We start from the raw sequence: 18723 nt of genomic DNA on the forward strand, positions 1-18723 counted from the left end.
TTGAACTGAAAGATAATAGTGACACGACCTATCAAAACCTCTGGGATATGGCAAAAGTGGTGCTAAGAGGAAAGTACGTAGCATTAAATGCCTACATCAAAAAGTCTGAAAGAGGCCGGACTCAGTGGCTCATGCCTGTAAACGCAGCACATTAGAAGGCTGAGATGGGTAGATCACTTGAGGCCAGGAGTTTGAGACTAGCCTGGCCAACATGGTGAAACCCCGTCTCTACTAAAAATACAAAAATTATCCAGGCATGGTGGTGCATGCCTGAAATCCCAGCTACTTAAGAGGCTGAGGCATGAGAAGTACTCGAACCCGGGAGGCAAAGGTTGCAATGAACCAAGATCATGCCACTACACTCCCACTTGGTGACAAAGTGAGACTCTGTATCAAAACAAACAAAAATCTGCAAGAGCACAATTAGACTATCTATGTTCACAATTAGACCCCAAGGAACTAGAGAAACAAGAACAAACCAAACCCAAATCCAGAAGAAGAAAAATAATAATAATAACAAAGATCAGTGCAGAACTAAATGAAACTGAAGCAAAAAAATACAAAAGATAAATGAAACAAAAACTGTTTGTTTGAAAAGATTTTAAAAAATTGATAGACCATTAGCAAGATTAACCAAAAAAAGAAGAGAAGATCCAAATAAACTCAATTAGAAACAAAATGGGAGATATTACAACTGATATAAAAGAAATACAAAAGATCATTCAAGGCTATTACAAACACCTTTATGCACACAAACTAGAAAACCTACAGGAGATGGATAAATTCCTGGAAATATACAACCCTCCTAGATTAAACCAGGAAGAAATAGAAACTCTGAACTGACCAATAACAAGTGACAAGATTGAAACAGTAATTAAAAAATTGCCAACATAAAAATGTCCAGAACCAGATAGATTCACAGCTGAATTCTATCAGACATTCAAAGAATTGGTACCAATCCTACAGAAACTATTCCAAAAGATAGAGAAAGAGGGAATCTTCCCTAAATAATTCTATGAAGCCAGTATCATCTTGATACCAAAACCAGGAAAGGACATACCACCAACAAAAAAAACTACAGACCAATATCTCTGATGAACCAAGATGCAATAATCTTCAACAAAATACTAGCTAGCCAAATCCAACAGCATATCAAAAAGATAATACATCATGATCAAGTGGGTTTCATACCAGGGATGCAGGGATACTTTAACACACACAAAGTCAATAAATGTGAGACATCACATAAACTGAATTAAATACAAAATTCTTATGATTATCCCAAGAGACACAGTAAAAGCATTTGAGAAAATCCAGCATCCCTTTGTGATTAAAACCCTCAACAAAATCAGCATAGAGGGCACATACCTCAGGGTAATAAAAGCCATCTATGACAAACCTACAGCCAACATTATACTGAATGGAGAAAAATTGAAAACATTCCCCCTGAGAAATGGAACAAGACAAGGATACCCAGTTTCACCACTTCTATTCAACACAGTACTGGAAGTCCTAGCCAGAGCAATCAGACAAGAGAAAGAAATAAAGTGCATCCAAATGAGTAAAGATGACGTCAAACTGTCGTTGTTCACCAACAATATGATGGTATACTTAGAAAATCCCAAAGACGGCCAGGCATGGTGGCTCACGCCTGTAATTCCAGCACTTTAGGAGGCCAAGGCGGGTGGATCACCTGAGGTCAGGAGCTTGAGACCAGCCTGGCTGACATGGTGAAACCTCGTTTCTACCAAAAATACAAAATTAACTGGGCATGGTGGCACATGCCTGTAATCCCAGCTGCTAGGGAGGCTGAGGCAGGAGAATCACTTGAACCCAGAAGACAGAGGTTGCAGTGAGCCAAGATAGTGCCATTGCACTCCAGCTTGGGCAATAAGAGAGAAACTCCATCTCCAAAAAAAAAACCCAAAAAACTAAACAACAAAAAACAAACATAAAAACCCCAAAGACTCCTCCAAGAAGCTCCTAGATCTGCTAAATATGCAGTAAAGTTTCAAGATACAAAATCTATGTACACAAATCAGTAGCACTGCTATACACCAATATTGACCAAGCTGAGAGTCAAATCAAGAACTCAACCCCTTTTACAATAGCTGCAAAGAATAAAAAATACTTAGGAATATGCCTTACCAAGGAAGGGAAAGATCTCCACAAGGAAAACTAAAAGACACTGCTGAAAGAAATCAGATGACACAAACAAATGGAAACATATCCCATGCTCATGGATGGCTAGAATCAATATTGTGAAAATGACCATACTGCCAAAAGCAATCTATAAATTCAATGCAATTTCCATCAAAATACTATCACCATTCTTCACAAGGATAGAAAAAACAATCCTAAAATTTATATAGAACCAAACAAGAACCCACATAGCCAAAGCAAGACTAAACAAAAAAGAACAAATCTGGAGGCATCAATTCCCCAAATTCAAATATAGTACAAGGCTATAGTTACCAAAACAGCATGGTACTGGTATAAAAATAGGCATGTAGACCAATGGAAGATAATAGAGAACCCGGAAATAAAGCCAAATACTTAAAGCCAACTGATCTTTGACAAAGTAAATAAAAACATAAAGTGGGAAAAGGACACCCTATTCAACAAATGGTGCTGGAATAACTGGCAAGCCACATGTAGAAGAATGAAACTGGATTCTCATCTCTCACCTTACACAAAAATCAACTCAAGATGGATTAAATACTTAAATCTAAGACCCGAAACCATAAAAATTCTAGAAGATAACATCAGAAAAACTCTTCTAGACATTGGCTTAGGTAAAGAGTTCATGGTCAAGAACCCAAAAGCAAATGCAGAAAAAGCAAAAATAAATAGATGGGACTAATTAAACTAAAAAGCTTCTACACAGCAAAAGAAATAATCAGCAGAGTAAACAGACAATCCACAGAGTGGGAGAAAATATTTGCAAACTATGCATCTAACAAAGGACTAATATCCAGAATCTACAAGGAACTCAAACAAATCAGCAAGAAAAAAAGGAACAATTCTATCAAAGAGTGGACTAAGGACATGAATAGAGGGTTCTCCAAAGAAGATATACAAATGGCCAACGAACATATGAAAAATGTTCGGCATCACTAATTACCAGAGAAATGCAAATTAAAACCACAATGCTATACCACCTTACTCCTGCAAGAATGGCCATCATTTAAAAATAAAAAAAAAAAAAGATTTTAGCATGGATGTGGTGAAAAGGAAACACTTTTACACTGCTGGTAGAAGCAGCAGTGTACAATTGTATACAAGTCCCAGTGCCTAGGCCACAGACCGGTACTGGTCTGTGGCCTGTTAGGAACTCGACCACACAGCAGGAGATAAGCAGCGGGCAAACAAGTGAAGCTTCATTTGTATTTACAGCCTTTCCTGTCACTCACATTACCACCTGAACTTGGCCTCCTGTCAGATCAGCAGCAACACTGGATTCTCATAGCAGCTCGAACCCTACTGTGAACTGTACATGTGAGGAATCTAGGTTGTGCACTCCTTATGAGAGTCTACTGCCTGATGATCTGTCACTGTCTCCCGTCACCCCCAGATGGGACCGTCTAGTTGCAGGAAAACAAGCTCAGGGCTCCTACTGATTCTACATTATGGTAAGTTGTATAATTCTTTCATTATATATTAATATTACAATGTAATAATTAAAGAAATAAAGTGCACAATAAATGTAATGCACTTGAACCATCGCCAAACCATCCCCACCACCCACCACCCCATCCATGGAAAAACCATCTTCCACAAAACTGCTCCCTGGTGCCAAAAAGTTTGCGGACCCCTGATTTAAATCATAAATCATCCAGGTTGTTTCTTACCACAGCATAATGCCACCCATTCTGATGTGTACACATTCTCTAAAAGATATTACAAACACATTATTTAAACCTGTTTGCCAGCCGGGCGTGGTGGCTCACGCCTGTAATCTCAGCACTTTGGGCGGCCGAGGTAGGTGGATCACTTGAGATCAGGAGTTCGAGACCAGCCTGGCCAATATGGTGAAACTCTGTCTCTATCAAAATACAAAAATTAGTTGGGAGTGGTGGTGGGCGCCTGTAATCGCAGCTACTCGGGAGGCTGAGGCATGAGAAGTGCTTGAACCTGGAAGGCAAAGGTTGCGGTGAGCCAAGATAGTGCCACTGCACTCCAGCCTGGGTGATAGAGAGAGACTCAGTCTCAAAAAACTAAAACAAAAACAAAAAACCTCTTTGCTTACATTTGCTTATTCCTATAGAGTATTTATGTATACAAGTTTATTCCTTTTTAATGCTCAGTAGTATTCACTTATATATGATTGAATACAATTGAATACTACTGAGCATCAAAAAGGAATAAACTTGTATATAATTGAATATGTGTGTATGTGTGTGTATACAGCATATTTTGCTTAGTCACTCACTAGTTGATGGATAATTAAATTGCTTCCAGTTTTTTGAATATTACAAAAAATGCATTTAGAGACATTTTCATATTTTTCTTTTTTTTTTTTTTCTTTTTGAGACAAGGTATTGCTCTGTTGCTCAGGTTGGAGTGCAGTGGTTTGATCTCGGCTCAATGCAACCTCGGTCTCCAGGCTCAAGCAATTCCCCCAACTCAGCATCCCTAGTAGCTGAGTAGCTGGGACTACAGGTGCATGCCACCACACTGGGCCAATTTTAGTATGTTTTGTAGAGACAGAGTTTGTCATGTTGCCCAGGGCTGGTCTCAAACTCCTGGACCCAAGCAATCCGCCTGCCCTAGCCTCCCACAGTGCTGGGATAACAGATGTGAGCCACCGCACCCAGCCAATATTTACATATTTTTCAACTCTAGAATTTCCACTTTGTTTTTTCTAGTAGATTCTTTTTCTTTTTTAATAGTTCCCACTTTTTAGCAATTGCCACCACATTTCCTTTAGTTCTTTGAACATGTGTATACTGACCTCTTAAGTTCTTCAAAGATATTTATCATATCTAATTAGAAATTTTTGTCTGCTAAATGCAACATTTAGACCCACTCAGAGACAGTTTTCACTGGCTGTTTTTATACTAAGTATAATTTACATTTTCCTATTTGTGTTCTTGCGTGTTTTATAAACTTTTGTAGAAAACTAGACAATTCGGATAATATATTGTAGCAACTCTGGATTATCACTTTCTTTTTCTCTGAGGGTTTTTTGTAGGAGGTGTGTGTGTGGATTTTGTTGTTGTTTGCCTACCTGTTGTTTTTAAGTAACATATCTGAATTAAATCTGAGGAGTTTAGAAGCCCCATGATGTGCAGCTGTTGATGCCTCTGCTTAACTTTTTTATTGTTTTTATTTTTTAACATGGTCTCTTAGAAGTGACCCCTGGTTTTGCATAATTAAATGCTCTGTCAATGATTGAACAAACGTTGTGTTCAAAAACGGTGGGCTATAAGGCTTTCACCCTCTGCTTGTGGATCTGTGTTTAGTTTGGGCAGTTTTCAAGTCTGCGTGGCCTTTTGTTGTTATTGTTGGCCCTCACGTCTCCACCATTCATGCACACAGGCTCCCAGGCAGCCAGGCATGTGTGGAATGTTTATCAAGTGCCTCAATTGCTATCTCCCTGCTGAATATCTTGCTGGTCTTACATTCTGTTACTTGCCCCAACCAGGACCATAACTTCATGCTGCAGGCTTTTCGTGTTCACTGCTGGGTGAGATTTTTCCATCCTCCACTCCAAATAAAATCAGCGGCCTCCAGCAGTGAAGGTGCTGGTTTTCATGGCCATTTGGCCCTGGTAGAACTACTGCATCATCTGAGCTGAGGCAGGGCCAGTGGACAACTTCAGGCAAGAATGCCACAGACTTCCACTGTTTTCCCTAAAATTCAGTAGTTTTTTGTGAATATATGTCTCTTATGTTGTTGTTTGCCTTTTGCAGATTTCCAGAGCTTGCTTTTTTTTTTTTTAACTATTTTTGTCAGTTTCATAGTTGTTTTTTTGAGATGATTTGTGAATCTCTTCAGTCCTATATAGCTGGCAGTCCTGCCTATTTTCCCTTTTTTATATCAATGAATTCCACCTTTCACAACACTTAGATGCATATATATATTCAAACCCTTCAGGGTACTCAGCAGAATAAAGGGTGAATAGAGGGCACTTTATTTAACAGGATCCAATTTTTATAAAAGGTAGTTGGGGACTGGGCACCATGGCTCACACCTGTAATCCCAGTACTTTGGGAGGCTAAGGCGGGTGAATCTCTTGAGCTCAGAAGTTTGAGACCAGCCTGGCAACATGGCAAAACCCTGTTTCTAATATATGTGTGTGTGTGTGTGTGTGTGTGTGTGTGTGTGTGTGTGTGTGTGTGTGTGTGTGTGTGAGAGAGAGAGAGAGAGACAGAGAGACAGAGAGAGAGAGAGAGCCCGGAAGGTCGAGGCTACAGTGAAAGCTATGTTCACACCACTTCACTCCAGCCTAGGTGACAGAGCAAAATCCTGTCTCAAAAAAAAAAAATGGCAATTAGAATTTAAAAATAGTATCATTTTTTTCTTTTCTAATAACAATAGCCCTATAAGCATTTCTGGTATAGAAAAGCCAAGTAGACGTGGCTATATGAGACATATTTTTTCCTTTTTATTTATAAATAATGAAAGAACAACAACACATACAACAGCTCAGATGCAGAGCAGCATTTCTTCAAGTCCTTCATTACCTCCATCCAGAAACACTTTCTTTACTTAACTTCCTCTTCTGTGACTTCACTATTCTTTCTCTCCTCCTGGCCTCTGAATTCTGTGCACACTGCCAGTAAGTACTGGACTCTCTTCTATTTATTTTCTACACACGGACATATTTGGTGGTCACGTCTCATCTCTCAGGTTTAAACACCATCTTTAAACTGAGGCCCAGTTATGCAACCACTTCCTTGACACCTCTGCTTGGATCTCCAATAGACAAAATTTAAAATATCTAAAACAAAACTCGTGGTTTAAGACCACACCCCAGATTTGCTCCTCTCTCAATCTTCCCATTCATCCAATTTTTCTGGCCAAATACCTAGACTTCACCTGAGTTGACTCTGCTCCCTTTCACTCTACAGCCAATTCATGAGCATGTCCTAAGGGGCTCATAATTCAAAATGTATCCAGAATATGAGCTGATCATTTCCCTCACTGCCACCATTCTAGACTAAGCCACCTTCATCACTCACCTGGGCTCTTGCAATCGCCTCTGAAGTCTTCTTTCTGCTCCAACATAGTCAAGTCTCTTTTTGAAAATGTAAATGAAATCTTATTATTACTTGGCTCAATTGTTTCTTGCAGAGTAAGATTCAAGCTTTGCACTATGTACTGGTCTGGCCTGTGCTCTCTGGCTTATTTCACTCCAGTCATCCTGTTTCTTTTGCATCCCAACCTCAGGCTCTTTGGCTTTTACTTATCTTTAAAACAAGTGAGGCAGAAATGGTAACCAGCCATTTGACTCACAGTGCATTGGCAAGAATGCCATCACATCACATTATCATCTGCAAAGGACTCAGAGAAATGTAATCTCTGCCAAGGAAGTCATATGATCAACTTAAATTCTATTACTACAACACAGGAGATAATGGAATTTGGTGGACAGTTAGCAGTTTCTGAGACAATATTTGGCTCTAGCCACCCCACTGTTTAGATGTAAATTTCCTTCCACAAATGGAACATACTTGTTCCCTTTCCAAAGTAGGTAAGCTAAAGTCTAATTCAGTTATTTCATCCAGCTCAAAGTTCAGGATCACTAGTTGAAACACAGTCCTCTCCACCAGATCAATATGTTACCTCCCTCCAATCCCCACCCCACAAATAAACAGTAGCAGAGCAGGAATAGGATAAATGCAATATAAGCCACAATTTGGAAAAGGAAAGCATGAGACGCACACTACAGAGACTGATCTAGAGAAGTTATCACTGTGCTGGGTGGGAGTCATTCATCTGTCTGCTCTGGGAGGTGAGTGGGTTCTTGGTTGACCCGTCTGGCTGTCCCTGGTTCTACTCTCTGAGAGGAACTCCTTTGCCTGTGGTCATTGTGGCCTCTGACCTTGCCTTCTGGGCACTTATTTTGTGTCTTTTACATGAATATCAGAAGACTACTTCATGCCTCACAATTTTGCTTTTCCAAATTATGCTGATGGCTAATTTGGTAACGCAATCCATTGAAAACATAGTAACTGCAGGGGTTTTTTTCTTATAATTGATTGCATGTTTCAATAACCATACCTCATTTTTTTAAAATTTAGTTTTAAGTGTATCTGCTTTCTGACTTTTATACTGTAACTATCTGTGTTAGGCTGTTCTTGTGTTGCTATAAAGAAATGCCTGGCCGGGCGCAGTGGCTCACACCTGTAATCCCAACACTTTGGGAGGCCAAGGTGGGTGGATCACTTAGGTCAGAAATTCAAGACCAGCCTGGCCAACATTGTGAAACCCTGTCTCTACAAAAATACAATAATTAGCCAGGTGTGGTGGTGCATGCCTGCAGTGCCAGCTACTTGGAGGCTGAGGCAGGAGAATCACTTGAACCCGGGAGGTGGAGGTTGCGTGAGCCAAGATCACGCCACTGCACTCCAGCCTGGGTGACAGAATGAGACTCTGTCAAAAAAAAAAAAAAGAAGGAAGGAAGGAGAAAAAGAAATACCTGAAACTGAGTAATTTATAAAGAAAAGAGATTTAATTTGCTTATGGTTCTGCAGGCTATATAGAAAGTGTGGTGCTGGGCATCTGAGGTCTCAGGGATCTTTTACTCATGGTGAAAAGCAAATTGGAAGCAGCAGTGAGAGTTGGTGGGGGGGCAGTGCCACACAATTTTAAACAACTAGACCTCACGAGAACTCATTCACTATCACGAAGACAGTACCAAGCCATGGCCATGAGGGATCCACCTCCATGACCCAAACACCCCCTACCAGACCCCACCTTCAACATTGGGGATTACATTTCAATATGAGACTTAGAGGGAACAACATCCAAACTGTATCGCCATCTTCTCACACTATCTTTCTGGAAATTTCTAACCACTTCACCTAGAGGAACAAGCTCAGTGGGAAATGTGCTTGTCTTGCAAATCATCACATATCATATTTTTACCAAATGTTTTCAACACATGACTGAGGGTAACCGTAGTTCCCATTTACTATATTTTGTCCTTTCTGTATGTTACTTGATTTTCAAGCCAAAATCACATCTTTTCTGTTTTTATGATGTCTATCTGCGTCCCACTTTCAATACCAGTTTCTTCAACATTATGTCAAAAAGCTAAGCTACAGTAATAAAGAGATCCCAAAATATAGTCGCTTCTCAAAATAAACATTTATTTGTTTCATATATAACCTAATAGTCCCCAAATGAGCAGTTCAGGGTTCCAAGGTGACTCTGCTCCACATAGCCATCCAGGAATCCAGATCTCTTCCTTTTTTTTTTCTTTTCAGCATCTCAGACTTTCTTCTTAACTTTATGGTCAAAGTTGGCTAGTGAACATATTTGTGTTCAGCTTGAAGAATAGGAAAATCAAGGCCAGCAATTTTCCTTTAAATTGTGGCAGAAATTTCACATATCACTGCTGCTCATACTCTACTGGTGAGAACTTCGTCACATGGCCATAACCAGGCAGTCTCTAACTTCGTGTGTGCAAAACATTATTCCTAGCATGTAAGCGGACTGGGATAACATTTTATTTGTGATAAGTGATTACAACAATACCACAAGGTAGATTATGTTGCATTTGAGGTATACTAATAAAGGTATCACATGTCAATTATCTTTTACAGGTCAAGAGTGAATGGCTAGTTTCCTTTTGACTTAGTTGTGTCTTACAGGTTTTTTTGTTTTCTTTACAATAGAGTCTAACTATTTGCCTGTTTGGACAGTAACATATGAGAACTTTTATGCTCATAAAGAATCCTCCTTTTAAGAATTTCCTGGAATAAGATAAAAAATATTATGGTATCTCTATAGGCCAAAGAGAAAATGAAACTTGGAAATGTATAAAAAATGATAATAACAAAGAGGCGTGGAAAAGAATTCTAACTCAAGTTCCTTAACTGAAATCCACAGTTTGACTGTGAGATAAAGCTACCTCCAAGTGTGAATTCACTTCCCCAACATTACAAGACACCATACTGCTTTTAAGCTTGTGAGAATTAAGACACTCTTACAATGGAGTCCACAATAAATAACAATTCATTGTATGAAATATGAAATATTATGTACATTTTTGATCATTGTGAAGTTATCAATTTTGCTTTATTTTTAATTTCTTTTAGATTTTTGGTTATACAATGACCCCATGCTGTAATTCTCAAGTATGACTCAGTCATGAGTCCGTAGTAAAAAAGAAAAAATAGCAGGATAATCATCCAGGTAGCCTCCTGTTTCAACCAAGTAGAATTAACAATGCTTTGTTTAAACAAGTCTCATTTTCAGTAGTGAAAGACAGTCTTTTCTGTTCAGGGAGTCATACCCAACCAAAGACATGCCAGAATGATGCAGTGACTACATAGAAATAATACAGGCTCTGTCTTACCTCTCTGAGAAGGAAAAACGCAACCTATGTTGGTTAAATAAGTTTTTGATTAAGTGAGACATTCAATTGCCAAATGAATATAAATTTCTTCAAAATACGTTTAATAGTTTATTTTCTGATTACATGTGTGGCCTTAATTCTGTTGAGTTCAACTTGATAGAATGTCAAATTCAGAGAGATTCACAAGTTTATAGTTCTTATGAAATGTCAGATTACGAGTAGGGTTGTTTTAAAACTCAAGGGAAGTAACACATTTTTAAAAAGAATTGAGCCTACTGATCTCTTAAGAGATTCGATTTTTTAAAACTTTCGTATATCAGAATCTCAGCCAGGCATGGTGGCTCATGCATATAATCCCAGCACTTGGGGAGGCAGAGGCGGGCGAATCACCTGAGGTCAGGAGTTCGAGACCAGCCTGGCCAACATGGCGAAACCCGATCTCTACTAAAAACACAAAAAAATTAACCGGACATGGTAGTATGCGCCTGTAGTCCCAGCTACTCGGGAGGCTGAGGCACCACTTGAACCTGGGAGGTGGAGGTTGCAGTGAACTGAAATCATGCCACTGCACTCCAGCCTGGGTGACAGAGCAAGACTCTGTCTCAATACGAAACAAAACGAAGCAAACAAAAAAACTTCACTTAACAAGAGTTGGCAAAAAGATCAATAATGAAGTAAAAGGTATCTGACCTGTTAAGTCAATGTCATGAGATCAATGAACTTAAAGCTCATGCAATTCATGCTTCGAATTTTATATCTTCCTTCAGAAACTGTTTACTTTCAGTTTTCACACTTTTAAGTGTTTTGTTAAATCACTTTCAAATCCAGTGATGATTAGAAACAGCCAAATAGGAAAGAGAGTTAAGCACACTGCATATAAATAAAACAATGACTATTCATAATGTTGATCCTGAATTATTAACAAAAGGAGAAATTACATTAAGAGAATGCAATATACCTTTTCAAGATTTTCTTCTAATATTTTGTATTTTAATTTTTGATTTCTATCTGAAAATTGAGCCTGACTGAAACCTGTTCTTTTCATATACCGTATCCCTGTATGTTAAAATTCTCTCTTGCAAATAATCAAATTGTCAAAAAATGTAACTAAAAAAAAATTCTTTTCCATTATATTCATGCAATAAATTTAAAAACTGCAACCTAGAATATTAGCCTGTGAACCTAAGCTTGTATAATTAAACTATTACCATATGGAATAAAAATGTATAATTGGGTGTTTAACAATGGGTGTTAAGGCCGTATTATTAACACGAATCATAGTCTTTCTATTTCACTGTTATTTCCACAATATTCTGTTAGCCAATTTAATCTTTATTCCTACTAGAAAAAAAGAAAACACATTGGAGATTAAAAGAGAGAACAAAGGCTGTCTGCAAACTGCCTGCTTTCTAGCCCCTATCTTTTATGCCAGGTTATGAGGGCAAGGAAGTGGGTAGTGGGAACAATCCACATAGATTAGGTCTCTGTCTTTGGCTTGCATCAAAATCATCTGGAGAATTTATTAAAATACACCACTGAGCCACAACTCGAGAGTTTCTGGGTCTCAGACCTGAGAAATCTGTATCCTAAGCAGAGATGCTCCCCACACACCATGGCACTGGACGGTTGGGTAGCAGAGGTCTCCTGAGCCTGTGTACAGTGCACGAGGATCACATATGCCTCAGATGATGTGTAGCCAGGATGCACGAGCCAGCCAACCCAGTCTTCTCCAGCTGATGGCCATCTTATTGCTCAGTGCCTGTGTCAAATGGGTTGCTAAATATTTTTTATATCACCCCTGTGCTTACTCTGAATGCTTCAGTAAGAAAACTCTTAAAATTTGCAACATCCAGGGAAACAAATAAAAATTAGCTACCAGATGGAGGATAGCAGCCTTATAGGTTTTTTTTTTTTCATAGAGAGAGGTAGAATTTATAGCAGATAGGTTAATAAAAATTCAAGATGAATAAAACATCTGCTTATCATGTAAAGTAGTTTCAAGCCACCTCAAAATACATATGCTTTTAAGTGGAAGTAATATCCTTGCTGTAATCCACATCCCCTAGGTCTGTTTCCCTATCAGATTGCTATTCTAGCCCTTCCTGTGTAGATGCTCTGTCACTGTCCTTGTAGAGAGCGGTCAGGCCTGGGTCTCTGACAGGAAGAGTTGTCTTAATGGAAGTCAGTGTGTACAGACCCTGCACCCAGGGGCTCACGCCTATAATCCCAGCACTTTGGGAAGCTGAGACAGGTGGATCATTTGAGCCCAGGAGTTCCAAACCAGCCTGGGCAACATGGCAAAACCTCATGTCTACAAAAAATACCAAAAAAAAATTAGCCAGGTGTGGTGGTGCATGCCTGTAGTCCCAGCTGAATGCGAAGATCATCTGAGCCTGAGAGTTCAAGGTTGCAGTGAGCTGTGATTACGCCACTGCACTCCATCATGGGTAACAGAGTGAGACTCTGTCACACACACACACACACACACACACACACACACACACCAAGTAAATTAATGAGTTATGGATTACACCAATAAAAGCAGTTAAATTTGTGAAAGCAATGCACAAGTAAACAGCAAACTAGAATTACAAATGTTGCATGTTTTATTTTCATTTTGTTATTGGCCATGATTGAGTTCATCTGGAAACAATTTTAAAATCAAGCAGAGATTTCAGCACTTATTCATATTCTTCATGTACTGCTATGAGAAAATCTTTTTTCTCCTTAATAATCTTCCCCTTAATAATATTCTATCTACTTTCAGAGAGAATATAAACTTGAGACTGCAATTACTAGAAAACACTACTATATTTTGCAGGGCTACTTTGTGCCCCATGTAGGTTATACTTACTGCTTATTTTGAATATGGCAAAAAAAAGTGACATAATGAGCAGATTTTTTTCAGGGCAAGTCCAACAACATTTTCCAGCATGGGCCAGATTGGACAAGGACTGTGGTAATAAGTGACCTGTGAAATAACAGAGGGAAGTCATGGAGATTGGAGGTTGGAATTTGGCATGGGAATAAAGAGGAAAAGCTTCACATAAGGGGAGCACTTGGCAAGGCTTGGAAACACAGCAGAGAAGAAAGAAGAGATCAAGATGATTTCAAGTTTCATGCATGCACAGCTGGAAGAGCTGTGAAGTCACTGAGATGGCTGTCTGCGGCCAGCCCACCTGAACGTGCTAGGTGCTGTCTGTGACCAGAGGAGTTAGGAGGTGCGAGTGCAGTTTTCTCTTCTGAGTGTGGTTGACCTTGTATTGGGACAGAGTGTGCTGGGGTGACAATATCACCACCAACAGAAAGGTGCAAACACAAGAATAGTAGCAAGATAAGAGGGCATGATAGAAAATGTTTTTGTGAATCTTTGGCACAGAAGTGAAAGTTGACACCACAAGCTTGAATGACAGTCCCAGAAGTGAAGGAAAAGGTGAACAAGAGAGCAGGGACTGAGCCAGTGGGACTGACTATCAACATGACAAATCTCATTTGGCTTTGTTTTAAATTGCTCTCCAGTTCCATATGGATTTTTTAAAGGAAGGATGAGTTGCTTTTGACCAAAGTCATACAGTACAATTTGTAAATATGGGCTTATTATAGATAGAAAGGTAAATTGGGTTAGAACTAACACTTTTTTGGTTTTCAGTATTTTCATCTTATTACCAAATATTCAACAGTCATTAAAACAATTTAAAAGAAAGCTTTGGACAAAAGTTTAGGCATTAAATTCCCTAAGTATGAGTATCTTCTAGTTCACATAAATATTTGCAAAAGAATTTTTGTCATTTTCTTGGTCTTTACTAAGCACCTCTTGTTTTAAAATATCCAGAATGAACACTTCTATCTCAATATACTTTAAAGAAGGTATTTTGTTAAAAAAAATAGGAATGATTATTAGGGAGAAAATAAATATTCTCAATAGCAACACAAGAAGAATATGAATGAAAGCTAAAATCTCTGCTTGATTTTAAAATTGTTTCTAGATGAACTAAATTGTGGTCAATAACACAATGAAAATATAATATGCAGCATTCGTAATTCTGGTTTGCTCTTTATTTGTTCATTGCTTCCACAAGCATAACTGTTTTTACTTGTGCAATTGGTAACTCATCCATTTACTAGCACATTCAACATTATTAAGGGCCTAAGATGTGTACCAGACACTTTAATCCCTGCTTCAGGGAGCCTACATTGTTAGGAACATAAGTGTGAGCAAACTCATTAGGTAAATCCAGATGATTTAAGTAGATTGGTCAAACTATGAAAATATCTACATGACAGGACAAAGTACAAGTATCTGTTCCTTTTTAAAAATATTTTCTTATACTAATTAACATACCTTAGAATTTACATTGGGCACTTCTATCTGTCCTTTATTAATTTCAGCATCATGTGTTATTGATAGTGAATACATTTGAGAACTGCACTCAAACACTTGTGTCTATCAAACTTCTGAAACTACTGCAAAAATATGTGCTTCATCTCGCTGTCATCAAAATAAAAAAAGGAATAGCCCTTCTCTGAAAGAAGTTTAATGACCTAATAATTTGTTCCACCTCCAGTGTTTCCCATTGTGCTTACCTCAGAAAACCTCATTTTGATCACATCTTTTTCAGTGTCTATGAAGTTCATTATTTGTTGGTTTGTGTGTTCCTCAAGGTTTTAAAAAATCATTTTGAATGATCAGTCTTTTTGTTCCTCCATATTATTCTATATCCTGAAGTCGTTTTGTAGTTATAGCACTTCAACCATCTTTGGCAAGAGAACTCTTGGGGAGGGAGTTAATGAATAGACAAAATTATGTATGTTTTTTTCTGAAAAGAGTATTCAATAGTTGATGAATGATAAAAACTACTTTGGCATCTAATATATCTTTGTAAGAAAAATAGAATGTGATAATATTTGATAATGATTTAACTCAGAATAGTCACATTATTTTTAAGGAGCATGAAATATCTATTCAGACACACATACATTACACATACACACTCTACCCTACTCCCTTGAAAATACCAGTCTACATTTTTTCATTTTTGTTTACCAATCTGTGGTGAGAGAATATAAACGAATATAGTACTGGCGTAAATAAACTTGATTTAGGATGTAAAATCTGCCATAATGTTGTGCACCGATGTCATCTAGTAATAACTTTTGTGTTCACCACCTTCTTACTTCCCGTAGTGGAAATAGTGATGTGTTGGCGTACATGGCAGGAAGATCATCATTACTTGGGTGCCTAAGCAATGAAACAGCATGAATAGCATACTTGACAATTAGAGAGACAGCAAAAATAGATGAAGCATTAAATTAAACTAGCAGCGGCACTTGAAACAATATACCTGGCATGGTATGACAAAATTATTCTACTGAAATACATTTTAACTGTTGTTCAAGACCTATAAATATCACATTTAAATGGGATAGGTAGGTAGAGCATCCAGCCCATTTAGTGTTTCCAAGGATTGGGAAGCATGCCTAACAGAGTTGAATGGAGATTACAAAATCTTCAGCTGAGCGCCACGATGTTCCCATGGCTCCCTCTTCTTTTTGAGTCTTTTCACTCCAGGCCAGGGACCTGTCTGGCATACTTAGATGAAGAAATATGTGAGAGATATTTTTGTATTTTCTATGTGTTCAAAAATTCATATTTGTTTTACTATTGGGAGCCTATATTAAGGTCAACTGCAATTATCTCTGGGCACTAATTCCCTGGAGTGTAATTTACCTTTCATTAGAATTTCCCAATTAGACTGGGAGCGGTAGCTCACACCTGTAATCCCAGCTCTTTGAGAAGCCGAGGCAGCAGATCACCTGAAGTCAGGAGTTTGAGACCAGCCTGGCCAACATGGTGAAACCCTGGCTCTAATAAAAATACAAAAATTAGCCAGGTGTGGTTGTTGGGCGCCTGTAATCTCAGTTACTAGGGAGGCTGAAGTAGGAGAATCGCTTGAACTGGAAGGCAGAGGTTGCAGTGAGCCCAGATCATGCCACTGCACTCCAGCCTCAGTGGCTGGAGCGGAAAAAAAAAAAAAAAGAAAAACAAGAATTTACCAATCAGCATCCACTTGGGATGGGTATATTTAAGCTTGACTGTTTAGACAAAGTTTGTTCTATTTTCTCTCTGTTTCTGAAGAACCGTAGAGCAACCAAGTAAATTACCAGTTACTATGTGTGGAAGAAGCCTTCCACAGAAGAAGGTTGAAAAGTGATTCCAATTTCATCAACTTCCTAATTACTTCCAAAATTAACTCTTCATGTTTGCCACCATATTTGTGTTAGGAGTTTGTATATGTTTCACGTTAAACTCTGGATTTTAGGAGAAGTAGGAATATAGAAAGACTAACCTAGAAGAATTAAACAGACTGTGAAATAAAGATTAGTTGGAACCTCAAAATTCATTTCTTGGGAAAAAAAATTTAACTGAGCACTTGCTACATGCTGGGCACTACACTAAGCATACTATATGGATCATCTTCTATTTTATTTTATTTTATTTTATTATTTTATTTTATTTTATTTATTTTATTTTAATTTTTTTATTTTATTTTATTTTATTTTATTTTATTTTATTGAGACAGGGTCTCACTCTGTTGCTCAGACTGGAGTGCAGTAGCCCCATCACCACTTGCTGCAGCCTCAACCTCTTGGGTTCAAGTGATCTTCCCACTTCAGCCTCCCAAGAAGCTGGGACTATAGGTGCAAGCCATCACACTCGGCTCATTTTAAAAAAGAATTTTTGGGGGCTGGGCGCAGTGGCTTACGCCTGTAATCCCAGCACTTTGGGAGGCCGAGGCGGGTGGATCATGAGGTCAGGAGTTCGAGACCAGCCTAGCCAACATGGTGAAACCCCGTCTCTACTAAACATACAAAAATTAGCTGGGTGTGGAGGTGCACACCTGTAATCCCAGCTACTCGGGAGGCTGAGACAGGAGAATAGCTTGAACCCGGGAGGTGGAAGTTGCAGTGAGCCAAGATCGTGCCACTGCACTCCAGCCTGGGCGACAGGGTGAGACTCCATCTCAAAAAAAAAAAAATTTTTTTAGAGATGAGGTCTCGCTATGTCGCCCAGGCTGGTCACAAACTCCTGGGCTCAAGTGATCCTCCTGCCTCAGCCTTGCAAAGTGCTGGGATTATAGGTGTGAGCCATCATGCCCAGCCAGGCTCAAGGAGGACCAAAGAGGACTTTGGTCTTCACAACAATCTTATGCGTTAGATAAAATTATTACTTCACATTTCAGATGAGGTACTTGAGACTTGGCTACACTGAGTAACTTTCTTGAAGTCATACAACCAGTAAGTGGTAGAGGCTTATTTGAACCCAGGCAGGCTCTCTTTCCAGAGTTGGTGTTCTTAACCATTGATAGGCTGCCTTCAAGGACGTCCATTATTGAGACCTATGCAACACTTTGGAATCCTTAGCGAAAGACAGACTAATAGTCATAGGAAAGGAGTGGAATTTGTTAACATTAGGCATCTATATTTAGTTACTATATTATGAATTGTTCTTCAGAAGCAAAGCACTTACTGGGTAATGGTAGGCATTTACAACTGCTTTTTCATAAAGAGATGAGCATGAAAGGAACCAAAGCATTATGTTTTACCCCATGAGCCTGCTGAAAGAGTAGGTGAGCCTGCCTTTCTCATTCCCAGAACCCAAGTTACTGGTGTTGAAGAAGTGGGGCTGTATTTGTCTTTGTAGAGAAAATTCTAGTCCTCTGTCCCAAGCTTGACATTTTTTCCATTCATACTCTTCTTAATCATCATTTATATTCTCATGGAAACATGAAAAATCAGATAAAATGAATTTTAAATAAGCAAAGATATAGTTGCTTAAGTTAACCAACATAAACTGGAAATAATTTCCCAAATAAGGATGCATTCAGTATCACTTCATAACTTAAAGATGTACTGCTCCATTTTACATTATTTTTATTTTTATTTTACTTTAAGTTCTGGGATACATGTGCAGAACATGCAGGTTTGTTACATAGGTACACATGTGCCATGGTGGTTTGCTGCACCTATTAACCCGTCATCTAGGTTTTAAGTCCCGCATGCATTAAGTATTTGTCCTAATGCTCTCCCGCCCCTCGACCCCCAATCCAACAGCCCCCCCAGTAGGCCCCAGTGTGCGATGTTCCCCTCCCTATGTCCATGTGTTCTCATTGTTCAGCTCCCACTTACGAGTG

The 18723-nt window shown here is 38.8% G+C and overlaps 1 protein-coding gene across 1 annotated transcript in view; it reads left to right on the forward strand.

Moving 5' to 3' along the window:
• Nucleotides 1–7875: 7875 nt before the first annotated feature.
• The window catches only part of DSG1 (desmoglein 1), a 119194-nt gene continuing 108346 nt past the window's right edge, over nt 7876–18723 (forward strand). Inside the window, exon 1 of the mRNA XM_016933487.4 lies at nt 7876–7960. The gene's annotated coding sequence lies outside the window, so the exon portion shown is untranslated. The remainder of the gene's footprint in view (nt 7961–18723) is intronic.

Source organism: Pan troglodytes, chromosome 17, assembly GCF_028858775.2.
Source record: "Pan troglodytes isolate AG18354 chromosome 17, NHGRI_mPanTro3-v2.0_pri, whole genome shotgun sequence".
Lineage (NCBI taxonomy): Eukaryota > Metazoa > Chordata > Mammalia > Primates > Hominidae > Pan > Pan troglodytes.